General features: G+C 37.7%; 1 protein-coding gene and 1 long non-coding RNA gene across 16 annotated transcripts in view; one reads left to right on the top strand and one right to left on the bottom strand.

Moving 5' to 3' along the window:
- The window catches only part of LOC103788360 (uncharacterized), a 413224-nt gene that overhangs the window by 291218 nt on the left and 96825 nt on the right, over positions 1–25181 (bottom strand). The gene's annotated exons all lie outside the window — the stretch shown is intronic.
- KLF12 (KLF transcription factor 12) overlaps positions 1–25181 on the top strand; it is a 653112-nt gene that overhangs the window by 52697 nt on the left and 575234 nt on the right. For all 12 annotated transcript variants that reach the window (XM_078347015.1, XM_078347211.1, XM_078347076.1 and 9 more), the window contains exon 2: positions 11689–11725. The gene's annotated coding sequence lies outside the window, so the exon portion shown is untranslated. The remainder of the gene's footprint in view (positions 1–11688; positions 11726–25181) is intronic.

Raw genomic sequence — 25181 nt, forward strand, 5'->3', positions numbered from 1 at the left:
CTAATAATTGACTCAGCCAAGCAGAATTAGAAGCTTTGACCCTGCCCACTTGCAAGTGGGGTCTGGAAACTGTCCATTGCTGTCTTAAGTCATACAGCCTGGAGGTCAACAGAATTATCTGCGCCAGAAAGAATATTACATTTCAAGTTCCCTAACTAACCCTCATGTCACAGCCAGCTTGTCTAACTGACCCTTCTGAAAGTTCAAGTTTATAATGCTGGGTTTCTCTTGCAAGCAATCTTCTCCATGGTAGGGAATCAGGAACCTATCTGTGAATGCCAGTTAGCCAGATGGAGAGCTGAATCTTTCTCACCTGGTGGGGGAGGGTAGGAAGATGAGGATGGATATGAGAATGTTAATCCCGGAGGACAAGAAGGTGGCGAGGAGCAGGAAGTGCATCAACTGCATCAGGAACTTAGCTCATCAGACCTCAGTGTAATTCAGGGGTCCAGCCACAGTGAAGTCTTAAAGAGTAAAAACCTGTTCTATATAAAAGTGAAAATTAGAAAATCACAGAAGATTGGCTGGGTGTGGTAGCTCATGCCTGTAATCCCAGCACTTTGAAAGGCCAAGGCAGGTGGATCACTTGAGGTCAGGAGTTCAAGACCAGCCTGCCCAACATGGTGAAACCTCGTCTCTACAAAAAAAAAAAATTAGCAGTGATGCATGCCTGCAATCACAGCTACTTGGGAGGCTGAGGCAGGATGCTTAAACCCAGGAGGCAGAGGTTGCAGTGAGCTGAGATCTTGCCACTGCACTCCAGCCTGGATGGCATAACTAAAAAAAAAAAAAAAAAAAAAAGATTGCCCAGAAGATTTCTCAGTACGATGAGTTCATGAGATTCATATCTGGGTGATTTACTCAGATATGACAGACACCAGATTCAGAATCATGGTAATGAAGCTTTCATGAAACTAGCAGCCTGGAGCAATGTCAGGACAGGCAGCAGGCACAGCCGTATCCAGGGGATGGAGATCCTGGGCTCCCTTGAGAAGAACTAGGGAAGACTGGTACTGACTTTAATTTGTGGTGTTAAAACTGAAGCACTTGTCATTAATTATTCTTTGAATGTTGACGTGTTTTCTGTACCACTTTTGGCACATCAATCTTTTCGCTGCTTTTTCGAGGTAATGCACATAACAGTTAGAAAAAAATACAAAACTATTCAATGCTGGGTTCATTTTTATTGCAGCCTTGATCCTTTTTTTTTCTCTTAGGTATCTTCCTAAACAGCCTTGATTGAAGTTTGATGTAATAAAACCACCAGTCATTGGCGTGTTAGACATAATGAGTGTCTGACAGATGTAGCACAGAATTGCTGGATTGTCTTACCAGGAACGGGGTTAAACTTCCTCACCAAGAAGCCTAGCTCTGGCCTTCTCTGCCCTCCCTTTCCCTAAGGCTGCCTCCAGCATTCCCTTCAATGGTCTCATGTTTCTCACTTTTTTCTTTTTTGATACCCTTCTTCAGCATCCTTTCCTCCTAAGTTCTCCAGGGTTCTTTTCTCCACACCTTTCTTCTTTCACCGGGTGTTGATTACTGCCCTCATCCTACCTGCTGATGACCTCAAAGACCATGTTTTGAATTATTATAAGATCATTGTGGAACAATTTGACAGTCCTGCCATCAACATTTTTTACCAACTAAAGCATGAGTGAAATGGATCTGCTCCTTTTCTTGAAGCACGTTACTCTGTGTGTGTAGAATTCTTGCCCTTATCGTCTTCATTCCCTGACAACTAATCCCACCCTGAATTCCTCAATATTCTCTCTCAAAGTGCGACGCTTCCACATATCCTCCATTTACTGATTGGTGTTCTATTTATTTGGCCCTCTTGTTTTGTCTTGTCATAATGACGCCTCATTCCTCTCCCCAAAATGAGTACCTCTGACATGTGTCATAAACATGTCTCAATGTGTCTCATTACTGAGTCTAAGACTGAGCATCTCCAGCAAGGTTGGTTACAAAGTTTGGAGACTGTTGAGTGACCTGATTACTAAAGAGAGAACTTGAAATCAAAGCACAAGGGCACAGTACCCACCCTCTGTCCTGTCCCTCAGCCTCAGGAACTTCCAGAAAGTGTCCACTGACTCCATTGACCTCATCAGGGAGTAACTGAAGAAATGCCTCCTTATGATATTAATATATTAAAAATTCTCCAAGGACCCCACAGAGCATTTCTCTGTTAAGGACTCCTCAAAACAACAGCAGGAAACACACTGTTTTATTACATGTTTTTTAAAAACACCGCTCATCAGAACTTTCAGGTTCCATAGGTTTCCCTCAAATTACAGTTGAGGGAGTTGTTCGGAGTTCCTTTTTTGTTTTTTGAGACGGAGTCTCTCCCTGTCACCCAGGCTGGAGTGCAATGGCACGATCTCGGCTCACTGCAACCTCCGGCTCCCAGGTTCAAGTTATTCTCCTGCCTCAGCCTCCTGAGTAGCTGGGATTACAGGTGCCTGCTACCACACCCAGCTGATTTTTTTGTATCTTTAGTAGAGACAGGGTTTCACTCTGTTGGCCAGGCTGATCTTGAACTCCTGACTTCGTGATCCACCCACCTCAGCCTCCCAAAGTGCTGGAATTACAGGCATGAGCCACTACGCCCAGCCAGTTGAGGGAATTATGGTCGATGAAAACCAGATTTTAAGAGTAAGAAAGCTTGTTGTTTTTCACCAACTCTCACCTACTGTCTTGATGGTCCTCCTACCCACCCACCCCTATCTCAATCCATCCTGGACTCAAGCTGTTGGGAGAATCCCTGAGAAGCTTGTGATTCAAACTCATGATCTGAATTCACATATCCCCAAAGCACCAGGGCCCAGCTCCGTACTCTTTTTCAGCAGATATTTATGGCATTGAGTGAGAGAGAGAGAGAGAGAGAGAGAGAGAGAGAGAGAGAGAGAGAGAGAGTGTGTGTGTGTGTGTGTGTGTGTGTGTGAGAGAGAGAGAGAGAGAGAGAGAGAGAGAGAGAGGCTCCTGCTTTCAAGGCCTTTATTGTGTAGTAGAAATGCAAGAGTTGACATTTACTAAAAGTATCAAATACTTGCTATTCATTGTGCTAGGTTCTTTACAACCATTACAACACTTAATCTTTGTAGCTTTTTTTTATAAATTAGATATTACTATTTCCATCTTAGAAATTAAAAAAAAAAAGCTTCAGGCAAAGAAAGAAGAAGCAACTAGTATCATCACATAGCAAGTGTCAGGGAGTGGTTTTGGACTCATGTGTGTCTGGTTTCAGGGCCCACAATTTTTCTCAGTTTCAACCAACCTACTTTCCCACCCTTACCTCCCATCTTTCCAATCCAGTCCTGTAGCACCATACCGCCATCAGTCCTTCAGCCTCCCGAGACTGACAGTCCATTGTTCCTACACCATTCCGCTGTACCCCACCCTTCTCACATCCCTCCTTTCCTCTTTCCCCACTTCAAATCCATGGTCAATCATCAGAAGTGCTCACTGGCTCACACCTTTGATTCCATGGTGGTTTGCTCTCTTTGTGTGCTCATTTGGTAAAACTCCAACCCCAGTTAAACACAGTGCTCCACTTTCTTTGTGTCTGCTTCCTCCCCGTGGCTCAGAGCTAGAGAGAAACACACAGCCAACAGGACTGGACTCAGATAAGGCACAAATGTCAGGTTACCCCTTAATTGTGGGTACTTCTATAATTATTGCACCATATGTTTAAAGAGCTGAGTCTAACAAAACTGGATGAGATAAGTTCTATAACTCCCAAGTGTGTCGCAACGTGAAACCTAGCATATACACATACAATTGCACATTGGCTGAAGTTGTATCAGTCGATGAAGTCTATTTCTCCTAATTTCTTTAAACTCTCTATTCTTCCTGGAAACATATGAAGCTCACTTTTAGAACCAACATCTCCACCTTTGCCAAACAACAGAGAAACCTAAATGGCTATGGCAAAAGTGCAAATGGTTTTTATCTTGGCCAACAGCAATGTGTCCAAGCATCAGCAGAGAAAGATCGGCTGGCCACCTCCACATTTCCTCATAGCAATAGCATATTCACCCTCGGCATTTCAGGCTCCAAAGCTGAATGCTCCAGAGTACTGAGAATGAATACAAGCTCTCAGTCTGAACTCACAAGAATCAAACTGACAAGCAGGTGTACAAAACCAGAATACAACTACGTACAGGTCTGTCGCAAAGTCCCTAATATTTGAGGCAGCATACCCAGCCCTCTTCCCCAATATAAAAAGCCACATCAGAAACAGAAGGTTGACTGAGCAGCTTGGCATGAGAGGAAACAAAGTTACCTCAATTAAGTTCATAATAGCATTAGTCTAAGATAGCTTAAGGCAACCAGTGCCACAATGGGACTGGAATTCTGATAGTCCCTTGGCCCCCATTCCCCACCTTTGCACAGTGCTTGGGAGATCACTTACTAGCTTCTGTGATCCTCTCTCCTTCCCACCATAATATTAAAAATATCTTTCTTTAATAACATTAATTCATTCAATTTGGTCACTGTTACATCTCACAGAAATGAAAACCACTCTGCCTGTTTATGCTAATTTGATTGGCTGGAGGCGGTGGCTTATGCCTATAATTCTAGCACTTTGGGAGGTCAAGGTGGGAGGACTGCTTGAAACCAGGAGTTCAAGATCAGTCTGCAAAAAATAGTGAGACCCCAGCCTCTATAAATAGATAAATAATTTTAAAAAGATAACCTGACATAACTCTGATTTCTTATACATTGGTTTCATAGGTAAATTATGTTCAATTACAGGAGAAAAGTGCTATGAGGTACACTGTGGGAGATGAGAAAATCAGGTAGGATACTTAGGGCACTTCATCTTTCGTCACCTATGCACAGGGCTGGTACTTCTGGATATGTGCCAGAAACTGATTCAAGAGGAAAATTCAATTAGCGGTAGCAGAGAACCCCCAAATTGCCCATGTGTTGCTGGTATTTTTTTCAAAGAGTTATCATTACAGCAAAATGCTGCTATTTAGTCCATGTCACCCCTATACACCATAAAAGCTGTAAAAACAAAGAAATTATTTCATATTGTATTGTCTTTTTGGTTCAAAACAATCTAAACCCATCGTCATCATCAAGAGCGTTTGTGAAGCAGGTATTCATTTGCCTGCAGTGTAAGAAGCAAGATATCAAAGATGTTTGTTCTGCTTTGTCTTTTCTGCACCCTCAATTTATTTTCTTTGAAATCTGGTCAAAAGAATTTAGCTTACTGCTTCAAAACTCATTATTAGTACAATAAGATAGTTTTCACAGAAGGTAATAACTATGGATGGAATTCAAACTACTGATGTCTATATTATGATCATATTTTTCAACTAAAAGTCTCTTTTTTAAATTAATTACAGAATACCAGTTAATTCCTCTGAGCATTCAGACTTTTTGAACGTATGTGATTAACTCCTCTGACCCTCCCTCATCTTTTTTAACACCGTGAACCACTGTCATTAGCATCCAGTCAGATGTGCTTTCTATCCTTGCCACACACAGAGGCAAGCCACAGCCACAGCCCTCTGACTTCTAAATGCGCATGTGCATAAGTGTGCTGAGATCCTCTCTTCTTGGAGGCTTCCTGTACAGAGACTTGGATTTCTGATGGAAATGCCACTGAGGTGATCTTTGCCATCTGTGCAGTGTTTTTGGGGAGGCATCATGGGTGCCTGCCAGAGGAGAGAGAGTTGATGTGTTCCTCACGTTGGTCTGTGTTACTTTTTCCACCCACCAGGCCAGTAAGTTGGCAGGAGGCCACTTTCTATTTTCTCAGAAGCACAGGATAGTTCCCCTGTATTTTAAAAAGGCAAATGCTGCCTTATTCAACCTAATCATTCCTCAAAGAACGAGAGCAAAGAACGGAGCCCACTGCATTTTATGCCTGAGGAAAAAGCCAAGGCAACATTCTAAATACTTCAGCTTTTCCTTCCCAAAAGACAGAAAAGTAGTGTAGAAAATGGGCTGTCTTTAATGGGGCCACCCATCTTCTGACACTCTGAGTACAAGAATGTGCTATTCCTAGTTCATCTTGGAACTCCCAAACAGAATTTGATCAAACCCTAGTACCAGGTGGCCCTGTCATGAGTGCGTCACCCATTTAAAACAGCATGTATCCACTTATAACAGAAGCCGATCTGAAACTGTTGACTGTCTCTTCTCATATACATAACTAGAGTTCTAGGAATGATGTTGAAGCATAGGCATTTGGAGAAGGCAGGCTTGGGTGTGGTGTCAAAGCTGGAGAATTGGGACACTGACATTGAAGAGGGCTTGAGAAAAAGACCTTTAGGTGCAACGAACGAAGTTTTGATTACCAACAATAACCCTTCTACTTGAACAAGTGTCTGGGAAAAAGTTACTGAAACTCAGCTTTGCCATATGATCAATTTATTTGTTCACTGAAACTTTAACATACACTTGCTATGATTTTCTAAAATTCTCGTATTAGTCTTCCGGTTAATTTGGTCTGTTCAAAACTAACTTGTTGTCCTCTCTTATTTACAAGAGTAAGTGGTTAATTAATTCAGGCCTTTCTTTGAAAAACTGTATTAGGTGACTATTCTTAGTGAAACACTTTGCTATATGTCACAGTGGATCCAAGGTTAATAAGACAACAAATTTTATTTATAAAATAAGATCAATAAAATATGGTAAAAACTCTCAACCAGGAACAAGAAAATAAAACAAGGTTCTCAGAGCACACATTTCCTGTTTTTAACTCTTAACTTTTTAATCTATCAAATGAGAAAATATGTTAGGAGGTTTCTCAATTCATATAAAATGTTAACATTCCTTTGTGTGTCTTTATTTTCGTCCTACTAGATCTGCTTTGTTTTGGAACCTTTTTTTTTTCCGTGCAACGATTTCTTTCTTTGATTCTATAAAACTTTCCTAGCAATTTCATCTACTTTCATAGCTTTAATTTCCACTTCCAGACTTATAATTACAAAATGTTGTAGATGATAGATAGATAGATAGATAGACAGATAGATAGACAGACAGATAGACTTATCTCCCACTCTTCAAACCTGATATTCAGCTTCCTACCAAATGTCTCATCTGTATGTCCCAAATTCATCACAATCATTCATGTTCAAAATGGAAAACCTTCTTCTTTTCTTGTATCTGTCTCAGTAGATAATAATACTGTCTATCCAAATACCAAAACAAAGAACTAGAAATTTTCCTTGATAGCTTCTCTAGCCATCCAACTGGTACTCTGACCAGCTGATTCTTCCTCTTCTATTCTCATGCCTGTAATCCATCTTCTAGGGCTACCATCAGAGTTATTAGTGCGACTTTGCCAAATCCCAGCTGTACTAATCTATTTTTTTGTAAGTTTGAATCATTTAGCCACAAGTTTGTTGCTGCCATCACCGTCTTAAAATCTGCCAGTGGTTCCCTATCACCAAGACGTGCTCCTCAATCTGGAATACACATTGCTCAGGAGGCCTGCAATGTGCTGGGGGAATTTAAAACCCAGGATAACATCTTATTTCTGAAATTCAATTTTACTTGGTAGCAAGAAATTGAAAAATTATCCCAGCATTAAAATAAGTATGAGAATATACATTAGAATCCAAAAACCATGCAGGGATACTATAAATACATCTTTCACTTGTGATGGCCCACTTCAGGCTATACTCCCCAAACCCACAGTGGAGGGCAGATATTCTTCTTACCCCATTGGAATGCATTAGCCAAAATATTTGAGAAGTATTATGAATGCAGTATAAAACCAAGACTTCTTAGTACAACATTTGCAAATCTCCATCATCTGATCCGTACCTAATTACCTCCACTGTCTCATCCTCTTCCCTCTGCCCCTGCCCCACCCAGGACTCCAACCCTCAAGAGGTGCCTATATCTCAACGTGCTGCATTGTTTCATGCACAGAGGCATGAGTTTCAAGAGAGTATAGCGTATGGGGTGGGGAGGGACCATGGGGCACGGTGGGCAATGAGTAACTTGTGATGGTGTAAGGTTGGTGGACCTCGTTGAAAATAGAAAGTGGTAAGTGTGGAGGGAAGTTCAAAAGAATTATTGGGGCCAGGTCATGTTGTTCATGCCACAATAAGACTTACTTCGGTAGATGATGGGGAGCCCCTGAATGTTTTAGGTAGTGAAATGTCAGGATGATCTGCCTTTTGTAGACAAAAGACTAAGCCACATCATGATACCTCTGGTAATAAAGGGATATAGGTGTCAAAGACTGGAGTGAAGTCCAGGTGAAAGATGAAATTCTTAACAATTACCGAAGATGATATTCTTAACAACTACTGAAGAGTCGACCGTGGGAATATAAGCAACACTTTTCACTCTAAAGGTCTGAGGTTAAAAACAAAAAATTCAACCACAGCAGGAACTGTGATAATGATTCATTTGGTAAACATCCTGTAGTAGATGTTTCCAATAATCACATTAGTAAAAGCAAGCAAATTCAGGTTTTCTAACCCCAACACAGGTACATTAAAAACCAGTGAGACAGATCACAATTATCTTTTGCACATATCGTGTCTACAATTTCAAAACTGTATGCCAGTGTCACCCTTCTCTGCCTTGCCTGTACATTCTGTTCCCATTGCAAAGAATGCCCTTCTTAGTACAGACCCTACTCCAATTGTGGAACCCTTAACTGCATTTCAAACACTAGGACAAAGGATATCTCCTTAAAGAATGTCCTCTCATGGCCAACAAACATATGAAAAAAAAGCTCATCATCACTGGTCATTAGAGAAATGAAAGTGAAAACCACAATGAGATACCATCTCACACCAGTTAGAATGGTGATCACTAAAAAGTCAGGAAACAGCAGATGCTGGCGAGGATGTGGAGAAATAGGAACACTTTTACACTGTTGGTGGGAATGTAAATGAGTTCAACCATTGTGGAAGACAGTGTGGTGATTCCTCAAGGATCTAGAAATAGAAATATCATTTGACCCAGCAATCCCATTACTAAATATATATCCAAAGGATTATAAATCATTCCACTATAAAGACACATGTACATGAATGTTTACTCCAGCACCATTCATAATAGCAAAGACTTGGAACCAAGCTAAACGCCCATTGATGATAGACTGGATAAAGAAAATGTGGCACATATACACCATGGAATACTATGCGGCCATAAAAAAGGATGAGTTCATGTCCTTTGCAGGGACATGGATAAACCTAGAAGCCATTATTCTTAGCAAACTAACACAGGAACAGAAAACCAAACACCGCATGTTCTCGCTCATAAGTGGGAGCTGAACAGTGAGAACACATGGACCCAGAGAGGGGAACATCACACACTGGGGCCTTTTGGGGGTTGGGGGGCAAGGGGAAGGAGAGCACTAGGACAAATACCTAATGCATGCAGGGCTTAAAACCTAGATGACAGGTTCATAGGTGCAGCAAACCACCATGGCACAGTATACTTATGTAACAAACCTGCACATCCTGCATATGTACCCCAGAACTTAAAGTAAAGTAAAATAAAAGAATATCCTCTCCCTGCCACCAAATGAAGTTGCATCAGGGCTCTGCAGTGGGTTGCAGTGAAAGGCAAGTTCCCCAAGTGCCCAGAAATTCTGTGTACACATGACTCTGATAGCTTCACCTTGCTATAATATAATTACGTTTCTGTACGGTCATCTTCCACTTTAAAATAAAAGTGGAAAAATAGGGCTACACCTTCTTTCCCCTTGTATCCCCAGTACCCTAGGTCAGGATGCTTAAAAATAGGGCTACACCTTCTTTCCCCTTGTATCCCCAGTGCCCTAGGTCAGGAGGCTCAAGCCCTACAACTACTAAACAATTGGGAGTTTATTGGATGAGCATATTAAAGAGTTAAAACTCGCAAACCGGCCTTATGACTTTGCTACATCTCATATACACACGTGTGTTGATTTGATTTGGCTCTGTTCTCACCCAAATCTCATCTTGAATTGCAGCTCCCATGATTCCCATGTGTTGTGGGAAGGACCCTGTGGGAGATAACTGAATCATGGGAGCGGTTTCTCACATAGTGTTCTCATGGCAGTGAATAAGTCTAAGGAGATCTGATGGTTTTATAAAGGGTTTCGTCTTTGACTTGGCTCTCATCCTCTCTCTTCTGCCACCATGTAAGATATGCATTTTGCCTTCCACCATGATTGTGAGGCCTCCCCAGCCACATGGACCTGTGAGTCCATTAAACCTCTTTTTCTTGATAAATTACCCAGTCCGAGGTATGTCTTTATAAGCAGCATGAAAACAGACTAATAGACATGTCAAAGAAAATTCAGAGACATGTAAACTCATTTCAAAAATAAAGGTCTGTCTTAAAAGATTAAATCTACCTTAAAAGATTAAATCTACCTTCTATAAAATTTGACTCTTCAATGATTTGTATTTCCTGTAAGTTTTACCATCATTAACTAACATTTTATCTTTGAGGGGGAATAAATAATGATCATGCAAATATACAAGCTTTCAAATTTAACTCTCCAATAACACTCCATAGAGTGGACAGAAGAGCTTTTAATATTCCTACTTTAAAAACGTGGTAGCTGAGAATAAAAGTGGATGTGTGGATATCCAAATTCCACTGTTGATCCTCTATTGAGATGCTCTTATATAATGTTATTAGAAATTGCAATTTAAAACAACATGCAAGTGTACTAATATTTAAGGAAAGGAAGATAAGTTTGCATGGCTTTTTAAATCTTCCTTCTGGATATGACTTACATGCTTCAAAGGAGAGAAATACTTCTCATAAAAGGATAGCTTTTGATAATTATAAAAAGCAAATGTAAATAGTAATAAATTGCTATTAACTTATAAGGATCTTATCTCATTTTCCTGTAGTATTTTATTTTTATATTTAGAGTGAGGGGGAGACCATCAACAATAGCAAATATACATATTTTAGTCAAAGATATTTTGTAACTACCTTCTTTGATTTCTCCCGTCTTTTGTAATGAGGAAATTCAGATACTGAATCACTCCATGGCACAAAGGTGAGTGATAACAACCAAACTTTTAAAATAAACACAGAGAAGGGCAGAAAACAAATTATGACACTTATTGAATACTTGCTATACAGGATAACTGAGATAAACTCTTGACACTTGTTACTTCATTTAATATAAACAATATTTTCTGGTTTTTCTTACTGGCACCTATTACAAATAGCACCTGCATGTACTTGTTAACATGAATTTAATGCCTTGGTAATTTATATCAAGTCTAAACAAGGGGAGTCAAAGACCAATTTTTGCTTACATCAACCGGCTTACAAACATTTTCTACGACCCTGAAACCTCTGAGATACATCTGCCTTCATGAGTTGACAAACACTCCCAGAAACTACCTCATCAAAAACCAGAAAGAAAGTGACCATTGAATCTTTTTCAATTTCTTGCATCCAGATTGTATTATGTCACCTTTTAAGATAAAAATATAGATGATAGATAGATAGATATAGATAGACAGACAGATAGAGTAAGTACTCAGAAGAGGACTTCAGAACTACCTCTAAGATTCTATCATTACATATAGTAAATGTATACCTTTTTACAAATTTTAAATAAAGAAAAAGATCTCCATTAATTCCAAAACATGAGGTATTGATATACATAATGGTCTTGAGCAGGCAAAAGAGATTTGGAAAGAGATCTCTGAAGCTTTTTCTTTTCTTTTTTCTTTTTTTTTTTTTTTTCAGAGTTAGAGGAAAGAGTGGCAAAACCTTCAAAATGTAGGTAAGTAAATCTACTGAATGGTCTCCAAATGTATGTACAGTCAAATGAATGAATAATTTGTCCTTTCCTGCATAACGACTTTTCCTTTGCTCCAATAACCTTTCTTATTTCTGACTTCAATCTGTTAGTTTTAAAAATGTGGACAGCTTTTAGGTGTAGCTTTATACATTAAAGATTAGATATTATCAGTTATTGGACAGGTACAGTGTGCCATATAGTGTTCTATGTGATTTGTGAACATAATCTCATTTGACTGAGACAGTCCTTCTTATTCAAGCTCTACAGATGATAAAAATTAGGTTCAGAAAAAAATTAAGCCACTTGCTTAGATTCACACTGCTTTTGCAAGTTACAGAGTTCAGATTTGAATACAAGTCTTTCTGATTCTAAAACCTGATTTCCACCGACTGTGTTACACTGCTTCACAGATAATCATCTGAATATGCTGTACCATGTCTTGGGATGCATTTTTATCACATTTTCCATATATATTCCTTGAATGGGACTTATTTTTAGTAGACTTTATGCAGTTTCATGTTTACCAAAAAATTGAACAAGAAGTACTGAGAGTTCCCATCTATCCCTTCCTTGCCTGTTATTCTCCTATCATCAACATCTTGCATCAGTGTGGTATATTGGTTATAATTAATGAGCTGATGCTGATACTTTCATCAGAGTTTTGTGATTTTCTTCATATAGAACTTGTAGATATTTTGTTAGATTGATATCAAAGTATGTCATTTTGTTGTTGTTGCTAATGTAAATGGCAGTGTGTTTTTTATCTCAAATTCCAATTTCTCATTTCTGGTATATAGAAAACAAGTGATTTTTTGTATATTAAGCTTGTATCCTGTAATCTTGCCATGTTATTTATTGGAATGACACTTTTTAATATTATGAAATATTCTTATCATCTGATAATCTGAAAATGTCCATAGGTGACAAGTTGCCTTATTATGAAAGATCCTCTGCTCTTCAATTCTAAAAAATATATTCTATATTTGAGATTAAAATTATTTCATTCATCTGTCTTCATATAGAAAATGTAGTCATCTGGAGGATGTCTATAAACATTTCACAAGTTACTTTTAATTGAACATTATCATGCCTTTCCAAAATACAACGTGTAATTAGAAACAAAGAAATTGTATTTAAGTATTACAGATTATGAATCTTCATGGATGAATATTCTTCTGGAATAACTAGTAACAAAAATACCTTTTTCCATTGCTCACAAAATACTTGCCCCAGGCACTCTGATGTTTTTCTGGCCATGCGTATGTGACATAGGCTCCTGTCAGAACAGTTTCCCACCTCAGGGATGCATTTCAGGGCATACAGTGGATGGAGCAGGTCAGGGCTGCTTGACCACGGGATCAGTATGATCAGAAGGGCCCTGAACAAATCATGGAGTCTTGTAGCTATTCACACAAAATTGTGAATACCAAAGAAGTAGCTTCCTTAAAGTGTGAGTCTGTGATTTGTTCATTTACTCGTTTGCCTGAATGAACAATCCTCGTATATAAGCCAGGTTCTCAGTGTCTGGGAAAAAACTGTGGAATCAAAACTCCCCACTGCTAAGCAGAGGAGCCCCATTGTCTTTGAAAATGACTTTGGTGAGACTATGCACACTTTCATTTATATCTCCTCTAAATGTGATTCTATGGTAATTGTTGTCTACCTACGTAGAATGCCACAACACTTTTTTGTTGTTGTTGACCTACATGGGACCACCCGATTAACAATCTGGAAATATAAATTCTATTAAAAAATGTACTTAAGTATCATATATAATGTATTTTTATCACTTTTTTAAAAGCTTGGGACAATATGTAAAATTACTTTTGTTGCTATAGGTTCCATTTTCAGAGTGTGAAAACCATCAAACCTAGACAAGACACTCTGCTTGGAATGTAAAGTAAATTTCTAAAAAATACTTATCCTCTTTTAGATGTAGATAATTACTTAGAGGTGTGAGAGTGTGAATAAAGATATGACATGAACAAGACAGTTTCCTATAATAACCTAGTTTGAGAAATAGTACAAACATATATGAAGGGATAAACTATCAAGGTCAATTTTATGTAGCAGAAACTGAGACTGCCAAATGGATATATTACAGAGTCAGCCACAAAGAATCATGAAAGTCTACATGATCACAGTTACCAATTTGGAAATAGAAAATCTCTTTAAAATGTACTTCAATATTATATTAATCTTCCATACACTCTGGAGTGGTGGAGTTTCATTGTTGCTGTTGTTACTAGTGTTTTTGTTGAATAACCATTCTCTAGGAAGCACATAATGAAATTAACTCCAACTCCCTCCTTCTTCCCACACTGTTCCACAACCTCTTCCTCTGCCAGCAAGAACTCGGAAGGAAGATGATTATTTACAAGGGAAAGTAAATTAGTTTATGTTACTCCCAGATCTTGTTACACTATGAATTTATATAGGAAACAGCTTCTAGAATTTAAACTTCCATACATTATATTATCAATTCAGACCCCCAAAAGATTAAATTTTTTTGAATATCTGATTTTAATAGGTTAGATGATTTCTGCCAATTTTTCTCCATACTATACAAACCTAATGAAATAATAAAAACCAATAACAAAATCAGAGGTTTCCTAGACAATAGCCCATTTTCATTCCCAGGTTACAAATTTTGGTTGAGACTATTTACAGGCATACAACAATAATTCCTGTGCAAGAGAGTTTCTATTTAATGATGTATAATCTGAAGATGGTATGAAGGAAAGAGGCTCTTAAGAAGATCCAAGCTGGCTGCCAAGCTTCCATATCCACTTCAAGGTTTTCTGTAATATTAAATTTTTTGCCTTCACAGAAGATGTTTCCAAAGACAACATATACATTAAAACCACTCCTTGGGATAGTCAGGCCTGGAGGATCCCAAACTTGGATATGAAACATGACATAAGAGAAAGAGTTGGCTATTTGGAGGGAGAAGGTTGATTTCAAGGCCAACCCCTCAATCTCACTGACATTGCAAACAGAGACATCACTTAACCTCTGTAGGTCCAGTTCACATGTCTGCCTTACCTCCCTAGATGATGGTTTTGCTTATCAGATAAAATGATGTAAAGGTAAGAAGAAAAGAAGGCACTGGTAAGATATTCAAGAGGTTAAAAGAGGATGTGCAAGTGATGGGGATATTTATTCCTCCTCTTTCTTCTCTTAGTTTTAACTGCTCGGCAAAATATTTACTGAATGCCTACTAAGTTCCAGTGATAAGCACTGGAGATAGAGGGGGAAAAAAAATGGTCCCTGACCTGAAGTAGTCAAGGAGTGATACTACCTGACTTTGGTTTTATAAGGATCACCGTGGTTACTATGTTGAGCAGTATGGTTACTATGACAAGCAGATCAAGATGCAAGCCGAGTTACCTGTTTTATAGACTACTTACTATATCATTTCAGGCAAAAAAAAAAAATGTTAGTGGCTTAGATAAGGATGGTAGTAGCGACAGTACTGAGACTTCAACTAAGATAAGGACGGATGACTAAGTTTTGGATTTAACATAGTGAAAACATAATTGGTGTGCTTGCAGCACAGACACAGTTTAATGAAACCTAGGAGATCAACAGAGAATGAAAATGCCATGAGGCATATCAGAAAGATTTGGAAGGTAGGCCAACAGGAGATGGAAGAATAGGAGAGAAAGAAGCCCCAGGTTTAGAGAAGCTTGCTTCTGGGGCAATAAACACTTGACAGTTGTGCATGCACAGAATTCTGTGTGGTTGGCCCAACAAGGGTGTGCTGTCTCCATAGTTGCTCACTTTCATGCAAAACCAACTGTTACCCATTTGGTTAGGGAATTGAGATTAAACATAGTGGAACTGAAGAGGATTAGGCTGGAGTAGCAGAGTCCTGGCCCTTGAATAGGGTTTTTGCCTTTATTCAAGAGCATGTGGATGAGCACAATTATACCTATTATTTATTGGGTACTCTCTGTGTCTGCCATATTTAATCTTCACAACAAAAAACTTAAAAGATATGTGTACTAGTTCATTCTTACACTGCTATAAAGAACTGCCCAAGACTTGGTAGTTTATAAAGGAAAGAGGTTTAACTGACTCACAGTTCCACAGGGCTGGGGAGGCCTCAGAACACTTACAATCATGGTGGAAGGGGAAGAAGCAAACATGTCCTTCTTCATGTGGCAGCAGGAGAGAGAAGAATGAAAGTCAACTGAAGGGGTAAGCCCCTTATAAAACCATATGATCTCATGAGAACTTACTATCATGAGAATAGCATGGGGGAAACCACCTCCATGATTCAATTACCTCCCACCGGGTCCATCCCACCACCCCTGGGGATTATGGGAAGTATAATTTAAGATGAGATTTGGGTAGGGACACAACCAAATCATATCATATGTTATATCGTTCTAAAGATGAGAAAAGTACAGCTCAGAAAAATTAAGCAATGTACCTCATCTACCCATCTTCACACAGTTAAGTTACAAAATTAGGATCTGAATCTCTCCCTCTTTCCATTACACTTTGAAGAGCCAGGGAAGCATGTCACATTTTAGAAGATGAGAAATTGGGATTAGTTGGAAATACAATATTGGGAACACTGGGGAGATAGGATTGAAATAGTCTGTATAAGAAACAGAACTGAATTAGGGTCAGCTGAGGTTTTGGCCTTCTGAACCAATCCTTGTAGCTTACTCAGGTGCAGGCCTTGGTTGTTAGTGGCTCCTGGTCTGTCCCACAGTACTTATGAAAAAATTAAAAGGAATGGTTACCTTATGATTTTTCCAACCTAAAAGAAGTAATTATTATTTTAGATAACTTTCCAAGTACTGGTATAAGTCAATAGTTTTCTTTAATTAAGACTATCATCATAAACTCTTACCTTTTCCAAATTCTCACCCTTTCAAGTCTGATGACAGGAATACAGACTGTTGTTACCATGCATCACTGTCACCAGAACTTTTTTACTTTTTACAAGCAGCTGGGTACACCATGAGGCTGAGGAAAGCATAGAATTGTTGCCAAGTGCAGGTACAACTTGTGAACCCTGCATGTTCAAAAGCATGAATAATAAAAACAGCAGTAAAAGGACTTTTTTGGCCAGGATTTCACCCTTTAGGAATGTATTCTTCAAAATATTTAGGGATAACTTGCTTATTATATATTTTTATCTTGGTTCAAAGCTTTCATTCCTAATGACTATTCCCTTGATAATTTCACAAAAAGTTGGCATTTATATAACTTTGATGATGAGCTCCAAGAATCCAGAAAGCCAGAGAAATGGCAACATAATTATGTTTGTTCGATATCTAGTACTATCCCAACTCACAGGTTTAAAAGGGCATGTTTCCTTATTTGTTTTACTGTTTGAGATAGTCAGCACTATTACGTTTTAGCATATACATTACTAAAACATAAAGCACCACTGTATTTAACTTTGATTGGCTTCATGTACTGAAGGTTCTTAATATTTGACGATGTAGATTCAAATGTTATTAAAATTATTCCTTACGCTTGGAGCAGCAACGTTTGGTTTCCTTCATTTTTCCATTTCAAGTTAATGAAGACCATAAAAATTGATAAAACATTAGTATTTAATCTTACCTTTTTTTAAAGAAAAACCCATTGAGGGACATAAATAAACTATGACACAAATAAACTTCTTGCTATCAAGTTATTCTGACTTGGGAGTACAGTTTCAATTTCAAATATTCCATCCCATTGTTTCCAATCATATCAGATTTTAAGTCATATCAGATTTTCATAATTTGCATTCTAGTTTTGAATTCAGACAATATAGATACCATAGTATGGGTAAAAAGAGTGACTGATTTGGAATCAGACAAGTTAAATTCTCATTTAAGCTCTGCTACTGATTCCTGTGTGACCTTGAAAAGGGGACTTAATATTTCTAAGCTTAATATTTCCTTACTCACAAAGTGATGTAACTGGTCTAGGTGACCTCAAAATTTCATTCTATTCTAAAATCTTATGAATATGTAATTAGGAAAATAGCACATAAATATTATTTCAATGATTAAAGATATATTACCTATTATTTTAGAACATAACATGTCCAGCTCTCACTGGTTTGCTTTTTCAAAATATATTATTTTCATTCCAGTTTAATTCATGACTTTTTTCCAAATCTTGAATTGTTTCTACTAAATAATATAGTTTCAGATTTTTCAACATATGGTGCAGAAAGGTTGCTCTACATCAAAACATAGAAGAGAAAGATAATATTCCTCAGACATAGATAGTTCTGAAGCTCATCCAAGTAGACAGGTAAAATAAACTTAAGGAAAAGAAAACTGACATTTAAAATTGGTAAAGATACAAGTATTTTTGCAGAAATAACATCTTATATTTCCACAGCAATCTGTCTCCTGTTCTTTCTCCGAAACACAAGAAAAAAGCATTTCAAGTTACTAATTAACTTAAACATACTGATCTCTGGCTCTGTCTAAGGTCCATGAAAGTTGACTGAACATTCTTCTACCAAAGAGAAAAACGAGAAAATTGAACCCATTTTTAAAAAATTATATTATCTATTATCCTGATATATCAGCCCAAAATCTCATTTGGTTTTTATTTGTTATTTTATTTGTTATTTTTGCCAGAGAAATTAAGAAATTTTTTTTTTTTTTTTTGAGACGGAGTTTCGCTCTTGTTACCCAGGCTGGAGTGCAATGGCGCGATGTCGGCTCACCACAACCTCCGCCTCCTGGGTTCAGGCAATTCTCCTGCCTCAGCCTCCTGAGTAGCTGGGATTACAGGCACGCGCCCCCATGCCCCCGCTAATTTTTTGTATTTTTAGTAGAGACGGGGTTTCACCATATTGACCAGGATGGTCTCGATCTCTTAACCTCGTGATCCTTTTTATGATCTATTTCTTAATGATTACCAAAACTCCATCCCTTATCATTCTGCCCAGCTGATATTCATATTTTGCACTGCCTAATGGGCATACCCACACGGATGTCCCACAAACTTGTTAAATGAACATATCCAAGATCAAGCATCTTCCCTTCTCTACTGGCCTATTCTCCTATGATCCTAAGATTAATTCATCTCCCAAGCCAAAAATTGCAAAGACACCTTCTATTTCTTTTTCATCCCAGAACTCTCTATCCAAACCATTAGCAAGTCCTGCCCATTCTTGCTCAGAAACTTCTCTTGGATTTGTCCCCTCCTTTCCTTCCCAAGCTGCTGTTTTTTCTTATTTCAAATTTCCATCAACTCTCACCTGGATTATTACATTGGTTTTCTATCTAATCTTATTGCATTCTTCTCCTTGAAAACATCCTCTACACAGCTCCCAAAATTATCTTCCTTTAGGAAAAAAATATATTCTCATTATTATGGGAATATTATGGAATATGTTTTATTCCCATAATAATGTGGGAATAAATTATATTTTATTTTATCTGCTTAAAATTTTAGATAGCTACATATTACCTGGAAAACAAAACTCTAACTCCTGGGTAGAGCAAGAAAGGGCATTTTAAATGTGACCACAATACACCTTTCCAGCAGCAATTCCACATTTCCCCATCTTCAGTCGTGTTGAATTTATTACTATCTTCTTCGGTTTGCCCCTGTATTCGTCCCTGACCATTGTATATGCTATTTGCTCTGCCTCAAGTGTCCTCTTTTCTCTTCTAAGACTGGACATCTTTCCAACCTTCAAGACACATATAAAAATCACCTTTTCTTTCCCTAACTGGGCCTGACAAAATTGGATTCTCCCTATATCCATAGAACACATTGTTTCTACCTTGATTTTTGCATTTACTCCCATTTTGTTATCACTTTGTCTGTTTATATGTCAGAGCTCTTTCAGTTGGCAACAAAATTACCAAGGGTAAAGTCTGGATCTCATTGACCTTTTTATCTCCCATGTTTCTAATTAGCCTGGTAAATGGCATGTGTTCAATAAATGAATGACTGATTATCACTATCGGATACTACACAAATAAGTAATTACCCTTTAGGAATAATCGCAATGTAGGCCAAGACTACACACAATACTTCTTGGAGAAGAGGTAGGAAATAAATCTCATGGAGATTTAGAGCTTTATCTGTAAGTAATGTTTTGAAAGAAAATGTAACTATGGGTCTCATTAACAGCATAGCTTTGATAGCAAACAATCAACATCCTTAAGGTAGTGTGAAATAAAAACTCGGCTGGTAAAAGAGAAATTAAGGAAATTAGCATTCTAGTCTTGAGTACCTTCTTCATAGAGGTGGTAACTGAAGCTTTGGAACAGGATGAGGATATCAAAGGATCAGGTATAGGGAGAAAAGACTACATACATAATCCATGTTGACTCTCAAATTCTTCCTGAAGATGCCACAGTTAAAACATTCTTGTGTCTGAGTATGGTTGTATAGTGTTATGTTTTACCTTTGGCTTAATTCTGTTATGTTATGTCATTGATATTCTCTAATTTGTATGCAATCAAGGAGAAAGCCATTTAGTAGTAAGAATGCTTTCAGCTGATTAAAAGTTCTAATTTTTCTGGGCAACCTGTTCAAATAAAGGGCAAATTTGAAGGCAACATCAAAATGCACTACCTTTTTCTGTTTTATGCACCTCTTTTCTTTTTCACTTGAGCAAGTAATAATGCATATTTCAATTACCTGCCAATTCTTGAAATGGTTTTCCTGATGAAGTTAAATTGACATTTTTGGCATATTTGGTAAAATTACAGTAATATTCATCTCATATTCAATATGTTCTTTATAATATTTATTCCTTATACTAGTTATTAAGAACTGGTTATAAGACAGTTTGAGAGGGAAAAAAATGCCAGAAACTCAAAACAACAAAGCATTTCCATTGTTACAGAGCTTTATCAGATGTTGTGTTCCCAATTACCTAATAGAGATTTAAAACACTCAATTCCAAGCAGTCACATGCTACAAAGTATGTAATAAGACTGGGAAAGAGCTCAAATGCTAGAGAAATGGAAGAAAGAACATTTCTTCTTTTTAAAAAAAGTCTCCATCATTTAGCATCTATTAATCAAATTACAGAGTACAATAGGCTGGTTGGTTGTTCGATTGGTCGGTCAGTCATCAGTCAGTCAGTCAGCTGTTCAGTCGGTCAGTCATTTGGTTCATTGGTCAGTTGATTGATTGGTTGCTTGACTGTTTGGTTTAATGGCTAAATTTTTTCATATAGAAAGTTAGAAGATCCTAGATGTCATAGATCTCACTAGCCTAGGTGTAAGAAATCAAGGATTTGAGGGTATAGGAAACATGTTTGTATTAATCCCAGAAGGTAGCCCAGGACCTGCAGTCATTTCCTTTTTGAACAAATAAGAGAATGAATAAATGGTCAAACCTCTACATTTCTGCAGAGAATCAACAGAAATGTTGGTCTCATTGAGCCATCAACACATTAGTGCATATATATTCTGAATTATTGGGAATTGTATGAGGCAGGATGAGAGCATCTGTGGAAACATGATATTATCCTTATGAAGCATTCTCTAACTTGAGCTAAAGGACAAAGTCACTAGAGAAGATTTTGTTTTTTAGGGGAAACACACAATAAGAGAAGCAGATAGGCGGAGCAGCGGATGTTTCAGTTCTCCATTACATAAGTTCCCCTTCTGTCAAATGAACAGATTGGCCAAAGAAACAAGATACTGACTTTCTCCACTTTATAGATGGCAAAATATAGGAAAGTTAAAACAAGTGAAATATGTAGTTGTGAATAATACAGACTTGATAAGTGATGGTCAAACCCATGTGGCTATGGAAACCCCCAGACAGTCACACACCACTAGGACCATTACAGCAGACCCAGCAGCATAAAGGCAAAACTCCAAAGTTGGAAGAACAGGGGGAAAATTCGTGATATTAATCCAATAGGAATATGTTAACATTGATGTAGCTCAGCATTGATTTCCTAACACATAAATGGTGGGAATTGACCCCCCTAAGCTTTTTGGATCACAGAGAAGTCCACTTTCCATTTCTATTCCATTTAGGTCGTATTCCTGGAAAGACTCTCCTGGGTCCCAGAAATAGTTCAGTGGCAAGGTCTTTAGCCCTGAATTTAGCAGAGTATCCCTCGCCATATTTGCCCATCATCTGGAAGCTGTCTTGTGGTAATGCAGAAGATCTGGGAAATCAGAGTAAATGAAGACAAATGCCTTTGAACTATGCTGGAACACAAAAACTGTACTAGGAGTCTAAAAGAAATAGACAGGGGTTCTCAGTAGATTTTCACAAAAGTTCTATTCATAAACTTCCAGATATTATTTGCAGCATGTATGGTTTCACCATCTTCATACAAAATCATGCTCTACAATGGAAGAGCTCAATTGTGTATTGTTTAAACCACAATGGAAGAAAATTGAGCTATTTACAATACTATTGTTTACTCATAAAATAAGTTACCCTTCCTCCCCCTTTTTCATCCAGAACATCCTAGCCAACTAAATTAATCCATTTTAAAATTTGAGAGCACCAAAAAAAGGATCCAGATGTTTACAGAAGGGAAAAGGGTGGGGCATTATGTGCTTATTTTCTTTTTTTGGCTCATTTGATTCAAAGTACTTTGTTAAATCAACTAGGGTTAGCAATTTCTTTTCTAAGTCCTACAGGCTAAGAATGTTATTTCTAAAAAGTGGATTTGTTTTTATTAAATTCAGTTGTTGATTCATTCTACTATTGTTTGAGTTTGTATTTGGTGCCAGGTACTGTGCTAGGTTCTGAAACTATTTTAAGGAACAATACCAACATGATCACTGTTCTCATGAAATAACATTATTGTTCCCTTTTAGTTATTTATAAGTAAATTTGACATATTTGGAAAGAGGGCAAAATTTATACATTATTATTTTATTTAGCCTATTAAATTAACTATTTGAACATCAAATCTCTCCCAGGTTATCTAAAACGTAGTTATAATTAAAATTCTATTATGACTATGTTAGCATTGTCCACTGATTCTAAAGCTTTTTTGGAAGAATAAGAGCTGGCACCTAATTAAGCTATTTTAAATAGGTAAAATAAAGAGAATAAAGTTGGTCTGTAGATAACAAAAAACAACACTAACTTTTGGTAATTAAAGGAGTATAGTAGTGATATAGGCCCCAATGACTAGATCAATAAATAGAAATAAATATCCCAGAAACAGGCTCATGTGCTTTTTGTAAAAGACTATGGAATTCACATGTTTAGTCAGTTCATTCCCATAAAACTTAACAAAATATCTGAAATTGAAACCATAAACTATTTTTTAAACTGAAGATACAGACATTTGCTCTCACCACAAAGGGAATGCCAAACATTAATTCAATGCCCTGCAGATCTTGGTTGAAGTACAAATTCCTCTGAAAGAATATTAGAGTGCCCCAAAAAGCTAACCACATTTCTATTTTATTTACTCAAACTACAAGAATTGGGATCATGGCTGTGGTAGAGAGAATGTGAGGGTCAAATTCAACACTGACTAATGGTGGGAGGATAACTGAAATACCTACGTAGACATGTATCTTTGTTGGGGTCCGGCACATCTGCTGGGGGACTACCAACCTGCAGGAGTCCCCGAGACCGCCAATGTAGATGTCTCGTTCAACCTGAGGGAGAGAGTGCGCGGAAGTGAAAGAATAAAGGAAAGCGGAGTCTGGAGGGCTAGCTTAGGCTATGTCCAAGCAGCAATTTTATCTTTGCAATACATCTCATTATATACTTTTCTGAAGTCAAAGTTGTTTACGCCAGATCAACGTACTTAAGTTACAGTAAGCAAGTTATGCCCACTAAGTTACGCCCGGTAAATAAGTTAAGTCCAGTAAGTAGGTTATGCCCAGCAAGTAGGTTACTTCCAGTAAGTAGGTTACGCCCAATAGGTCAAGGTAAGTAAGTTACAGTCATGCCCCCTAAGTTATTGTAAGTAAGTTACAGTTACACCCAGTAAGTTTCGATAAGTAAGTTACCAAGTGTAAATACTTAAGTTAATATTTTACAAAGAAGGTGACAAGGGTCCAAAATGAACACAATCAAGCAATAAACCATAAGGAGCCAAAAGGGGACACATTGCCTCCCAAGTCCTCATATCCATAAAGTAATGTCTGTTAATTATTTAGAATAACATAGTCCCTCTCTCGGTTCCTGCTTTCCCTCGGCTCGACTCCCCCAGCTGGGGATCTGTGTCCGGGCTCAAGTTCACTGTATGGTGAGGCCCATTTCCCAGGGGCCTCACACGGGAGCGATCCCCACATATCTTTACCATCTAGCTCCTCTCACTCAACTATTCAACACTGGAGAAATGGCTTTCAGGTGTGCTAGGGTAAAGGGGAGGGAAACAGACAGAAGTACTCATTGAGCAGAGATAAACTGCCACAGAAATGACCTGTGAGTTAGAGGGCTGTACCATGGACTGTGCTGTCTTCTTGCCTGTGTCATCTACCCATCCCAAAATGTGAGCTTCTAAATCTAAGGCCTTCAGACAGAGTAGACTTTGGTAGAAAATTGTGCTCAAACAACAAACCCAAACTAAAGCTTCAGTTTCCCAGAATCATGCACCCCTGAGATGATGGTATCAGCACATAAAACTGCCTCTCTTCAGATTGAATATTAATTCCACTTAAATATAAAAAGAAGTCATATAAATTGGGTCTAATAACTAATTATAAAATAGCATGTAAGTGTTACAAAGCAAGGGAAGGTAAATATAACAAAGGAAAACATAAAGTAATAGAAATATGTAAGGAGGCATAATTGTGCTAATTTCTTCATTTTTATGTTAGAGAATTAATAATGCCCTCTAAAGGTTATATCAAGGAACTTAGGTCTACATTAATTATTTGGTGTCATAGAAGTAAAACTAAAGGAATAAATATGGGCTACAGAAATTCCAAAAAGAGGTGAGAGTGACTCAAAAGAAAAAAAACTACGCATACCAGATAACAAAAAGTAGAAGACTCAGGAAGCATTAGAAATATGAAGTATTACCTGACTTTTTAAAAGGACTTAGTGATATATATACATAAGTTTTCATAAATGGCAGGTGAGATGAAGTAGAACTGAAAAATTGAGATAAAATATTTTAAATAATCTGATGAAGACAAAATTATATATACACAATGGAATGCTGTTCAGCATTTAAAAAGAAGAAAATTATGTCATTTGTGACAGTGTGAATAAATCTGGAGGACATTCTGTTAAGTGAAATAAGCCAGACACAGAAACAAAAATACCTCATGATCTTAAATGTGGAGTGCAAAAAGTTGATTTCACATAAGCGGAGAGGAGAATGGTGGTTGCCAAGGGCTAGGGTTTGGTGGACCAGGGAGCTGTTGATCAAAGGACACAAACTTTCATTTAGGAGGAATGAGTTCCAAAGATCTGTTGTATGTCATGCTGATGATGGTTCATAACATTATACTATACATTTGAAAATAGCTAAAAAGGGTAGATTTCGAGTGTTTGC

This window comes from Callithrix jacchus, chromosome 1, assembly GCF_049354715.1.
Source record: "Callithrix jacchus isolate 240 chromosome 1, calJac240_pri, whole genome shotgun sequence".
Classification (NCBI taxonomy): Eukaryota; Metazoa; Chordata; class Mammalia; order Primates; family Cebidae; genus Callithrix; species Callithrix jacchus.